The sequence below is a fragment of the Mirounga leonina genome, unplaced genomic scaffold, assembly GCF_011800145.1.
Source record: "Mirounga leonina isolate KUSES-001 unplaced genomic scaffold, KU_Mleo_1.0 Mir_204, whole genome shotgun sequence".
Classification (NCBI taxonomy): domain Eukaryota; kingdom Metazoa; phylum Chordata; class Mammalia; order Carnivora; family Phocidae; genus Mirounga; species Mirounga leonina.
The window spans coordinates 7,746,655-7,752,407 of record NW_023270513.1 but is presented as its reverse complement, the minus strand read 5'-3'; the positions used below and the strand labels follow the sequence as shown (position 1 = coordinate 7,752,407).

At 43.3% G+C, this 5,753-nt stretch overlaps 1 pseudogene; it reads right to left on the bottom strand.

Annotated features, from left to right (window-relative positions):
• Positions 1–288: 288 nt before the first annotated feature.
• LOC118025902 lies at positions 289–2,724 on the bottom strand (annotated as a pseudogene).
• Positions 2,725–5,753: the final 3,029 nt, after the last annotated feature.

The window sequence follows — 5,753 nt, the reverse complement described above, 5'->3', positions numbered from 1 at the left end:
TAGTGGTGGTGGAAGCTAAACAACACAACACAACAAAACCCAAGTAAGAGTAAAAAGGGGTTTCATACAACACAATATCAAAAAAATAAAAGGAATGTTGGGCACCTGGGTGGCTCAGTCAGTTCAGTGTCTGCCTTCTGCTCAGGTCATGATTCCAGGGTCCCAGGATCAAGCCCCACGTCGGGCTCCCTGCTCAGTGGGGAGCCTGCTTCTCCCTCTGCCTCTGCCCTCCCCCTGCTTGTACTCTCATTCTTTCTCTGACAAATAAATAAATAAAATCTTTAAAAAAATAAATAAAAGGAACGCAATAAAGGCACAAACTGGTGGCAAGTAAGTCATTAACCTATTGTGATAGGTCCTTCCAGCATCAATCAGGTTTCTTCTCTGTTATCTCAAGGTTATTTACAAATGTGGTGACTTTTGAACAAGAGTCTCTTGTCCACAGGAGGGTGAACGGGTTTCAGTCATTGGTTTGGGTATCTGTTTGTGCCATGCAGGCATCCAACTCGGCATCCAGGTATCCTTTCATTTTCAACATGTATGCATCCAAATGGTTGTCCAACTGCTCCTTGGTCAGTACAGACAAGTGAGGGCACCTCTCCCTTGTCCATGGCCTCCACCTCAGCCTCCAAAGCCCCCACTTCCCTGACCTATCATACCTCGACCTCCACCATCAATTTCACCACAACCCATAGCTCCATGCCCTAGGTCCCCTCTCCCAAGACCTCCATGACCCCAAACACCACCTCTTCGTAAGCCCATTTAAGGACCTACAGCTTATCTACCTCGGAGCAGGTTTTGACTCAGAGTGACATCCCACGCCTAAGCAAGGTTCTTGTGGTGCATGCCCCTCCTCCTTTGGGCAAACCTCTCTGGATTATGGGCAGGCCTTGTCCTCCAACTGTGTCCCTGCCCAGGGTCCCTATGGGTTGGTCTAACTGTGCCTGGATGTTACTCTTACCCAGATGCTGCTTTAAGCTCTTCTGCTTAAGTGGTTTTTTTTTTTAAAAGAAGATTTTATTTATTTATTTGACAGAGAGAGAGAGCACAAGTAGGGGGAGCGGCAGGCAGCAGGAGAAGGAGAAGCAGGCTCCCCACTGAACAGAGAGCCCAATGAGGGGTTTGATCCCAGGACCCCAGGATCCTGACTTGAGCTGAAGGCAGACACTTAACTGACTGAGCACCCCAGGCGCCCCTCTTCTGCCCCTGGACAGAGGGTTTATTCTCCATCTGCTGGGCCAGTCTTGTATTTCTGGCACTGACTACCTGCTGTCATGGCTGCATCAAAGCCTGAATATTCACTGGCATCGGCTGTTTTTCTTTAGCATATTCATAAAGCCTCAAGGTTGAATAAAATGGGTGTTTAAATAAGAGCTTTATTATAAAACATTTATTGGGGCACCTCAATTGGTTAAGCAGCTGCCTTCTCCTCAGGTCATGATCCCAGGGGCATGGGACCAAGCCCCACATCGGGCTCCTTGCTCAGCGGGGAGCCTGTTTCTCCCTCTCCCTCTGCCGCTCCCCTTGCTTGTGCTCTCTATCAAATAAATAAATAAAATCTTAAAAAAAAAACAAAACACATTTATTGGCATCTTCATGGCTTGCTAGACCAGGAGCTCCAGATTCTATGAACTTTAAGTGGTACACTTAGATCAAAGCTGATGTGGGTTAAAGAATCCTCAGCGTCCACAAACTTGCAAGAATCAGAAACTTAGAAATGCAGCTAAGTGCAGCACATTCAGTCAAAAGTGAGATAACAAGGGTTCAGGGAATGGTTTTAGAGAGGTGGAAGGTATGAAAAACACGTAATAAGCAGATATGATGACAACAAAGGACAGAAAATGTTGTTTCAAAGACAGACAAAAAAAGCCAAAACCTTGCAGGAACCTGTATTTTAAGGACAAATATACGGAGGGACTAGAGCACCTTCAAAGGCCATGGAAATAGTACATCGGTATAAATTATAGGAATGTATCATACTTTGTTATGTATTTGTTCACTTGGTAACATGTAAATATGGAGAATCAATGTATCATACCCTATAAGGAGAAGCACATATGCTTCAGAAAAAGCAGAAATAAACATCAAGTAAATCTTTTAATGGTCTAACATCAACTTAACATCATTGGTCAACGGTACTCAATAAACAGACCTCTCGGAGATAGAAACTGCTTTTATTTTTTTTAAAGATTTTATTTATTTATTTGAGAGAGAGAGCATGAGAGGGGGGAGGGTCAGAGGGAGAAGCAGACTCTCTGCTGAGCAGGGAGCCCGACATGGGACTAGATCCCAGGACTCCAGGATCAGGACCTGAGCCGAAGGCAGACGCTCAACCAACTGAGCCACCCAGGCGCCCCTAGAAACTGCTTTTAAGTGCCTTAACTTTTCTTAATCTCAAATGATAATGTTTCCTGACTCCAAGTGATGACTTCTGAGAAAATCAGATTACTTTATCACTGAACAGCTTGTGAAGACACTCTTCTATTATTCCTGTCAAGGTAAGTTTAACGGCATGAAAGAGAAAAACACTCAGCCGTAAAAGACTCTAACACAAAAACAAACTAAAAGCAGAATCGAAACAAAGGGAAATGGAGCAAAACCAGTGCCTCTTACAAGGCCCAAGAATGACATTCAAGGGCCTTTGGACATATCCACGGCTTGATAACTGCCTCTTCACTGCTGGCCTTGGACTGGACAGCAGGCCTACTGCAGCCTAAGTACCATGCTACCAAGGTGCACCTCCCCGGTATCAATGTAAAAAAATGTGAAGAAGAGGAAGGGTATGAGGAAGGAAGTATCTCCTGCCTAGAGGACAAGATGAAAGAGTTTAAAGAAAGGGAGAGGGGGAAAAAAAGTTTCCTGAGAATTCTAGGCAGAAGGAGATGAGAATGCAGAGACCCTGAGGCAGCGGTGTGCTGGGAGTACTCAAAAAACAGCAAGGACGCTAGTGTGGCTGGAGGGGAAGGAATGAGAGGGGAAAATATAGGAAATAAGATAGGAAGGTGGAGGGCACAGGTTAAATTTAGGCCTACTCGTGAAAGCAGGGAGACCTGTTGGGGATTATTGCTGTAGGACAGGTGAAAAATGATGTTGGATTGATTGGACCTGACTGGGAGCAGTAGCAGTGGTGAGATGTAAGCTTCTGAATGTAATTCAGGAGGCAGACCTGACAGGACTTGCTCTGGATTGGTACAGGATGTAATACGTAACAGGAGGACAGTACAACTTTTTTGGACAGTACAACTTTTAAGTCACCAAATCAGATCCATACATGTCTGCCCTTATAATTAAAAAGGTGGACTGGGTCAACACCCCGACATCTAACAGTAAAACTTATGAGTCTCAGAGACAAAGAGAAAATCCTGAAAGCAGTTCAGGACAAGAGGTCTGTAACCTACAATGGTAGAAACATTAGATTGGCAACAGACTTATCCACAGAGACCTGACAGGCCAGAAAGGACTGGCATGATATAGTCAAAGCACTAAATGAGAAAAAATATGCAGCCAAGAATACTATATCCAGCTAGGCTGTCATTGAAAATAGAAGGAGAGATAAAAAGCTTCCAGGACAAACAAAAACTAAAGGAATTTGCAAACACAAAACCAGCACTACAAGAAATCTTGAAAGGGGTCCTCTAAGCAAAGAGAGACTCTAAAAGCAACATAGACCAGAAAGGAACACAGACAATATACAGTAACAGTCACCTTACAGGCAATACAATGACACTCAATTCCTATCTTTCAATAGTTACCCTGAATGTAAATGGGTTAAATGCCCCAATCAAAAGACACAAGCTATCAGATCGGATAAAGAAACAAGACCCATCAATATGCTGTCTGCAAGAGACTCATTTTAGACCCAAAGACACCCCCAGATTGAAAGTGAGGGGGTGGAAAACCATTTACCATGCTAATGGACACCAAAAGAAAGCTGGAGTGGCAATCCTTATATCACACAAATTAGATTTTAAACCAAAGACTGTAATAAGAGATGAGGAAGGACACTACATCCTACTTAAAGGGTCTATCCCACAAGAAGATCTAACAATTGTAAATATCTATGCCCCTAACATGGGAGCAGCCAATTATATAAGGCAATTAATAACAAAAGCAAAGAAACACATCGACAAAAATACAATAATAGTGGGGAACGTTAACACCCCCCTCACTGAAATGGACAGATCATCTAAGCAAAAGATCAACAACGAAATAAAGACTTTAAATGACACACTGGACCAAATGGACTTCACAGATCTATTCAGAATATTCCATCCCAAAGCAACAGAATACACATTCTTCTCTAGTGCCCATGGAACATTCTCCAGAATAGATCACATCCTAGGTCACCAATCAGGTCTCAACCGGTACCAAAAGATTGGGATCATTCCCTGCCTATTTTCAGACCACAATGCTTTGAAACTAGAACTCAATCACAAGAGGAAAGTCGGAAGGAACTCAAAAACATGGAGGCTAAAGAGCATCCTACTGAAGAATGAATGGGTCAACCAGGAAATTAAAGAAGAATTTTAAAAAATCATGGAAACAAATGAAAATCAAAACACAACTGTTCAAATTCTTTGGGATACAGAAAAGGTGTTCCTAAGAGGAAAGTATATAGCAATACAAGCCTTTCTCAAGAAACAAGAAAGGTCTCAAGTACACAACCTAACCCTACACCTAAAGGAGCTGGAGAAAGAACAGCAAATAAAGCCTAAACCCAGCAGGAGAAGAGAAATAATAAAGATCAGAGCAGAAATCAATGAAATAGAAACTAAAAGAACAGTAAAACAGATCAACGAAACTAGGAGCTGGTTCTTTGAAATTATTAACAAGATTGATAAACCCCTGGCCAGACTATTCAAAAAGAAAAGAGAACTGACTCAAATCAACAAAATCATAAATGAAAGAGGAGAGATCACAACTAACACCAAAGAAATTCAAACAATTATAAGAACATATTATGAGCAACTATATGCCAGCAAATTAGATAATCTGGAAAAAATGGAGGCATTCCTAGAGATGTATCAACTACCAAAACTGAACCAGGAAGAAATAGAAAACCTGAACAGACTTATAACCACTAAGGAAATGGAAGCAGTCATCAAAAATCTCCCAACAAACAAGAGGCCAGGGCCAGATGGCTTCCCAGGGGAATTCTACCAAACATTTAAAGAAGAATGAATACCTATTCTTCTGAAACTATTCCAAAAAATAGAAATGAAAGGAAAACTTCCAAACTCGTTTTATGAGGCCACCATTACCTTGATCCCAAAACCAGACAAAGACCCCATCAAAAAGGAGAATTACAGACCAATATCCTTGATGAACATGGATGCAAAAATTCTCACCAGAATACTAGCCAATAAGGAAACCAGCCTGAGATGAAAGAAGATCTGGATCTCTGCAAGCAGAATATCGCAGGTGGTTGGTTTTGAGGTACAAAGCGAGGAGTCATGATTCCGCGGGCAGATATTGGGGGATAAACGGCAGCAGGAGGGTGCCTGGATGTGGGGATCCTACACCGCCGGTGAGCGACAGCATCACATGCTGGGGATGGGCACATACTCGCAGACCGGTAGCGGTGGGGAAAGGACCTTAGGGCAGCCCCCAGGGCGGAAACCTGGAGTGGCGGGGTCACGCCTGTGAACTGCAGCCCCCGGGACGGAAACCTGGAGCAGCGGGGTCACGTTCGAACTGGGAGCGGCTGGCTGTTTTAGAAGCACAAAGGGCAGAGAAGTGCCCCTACATGGAGG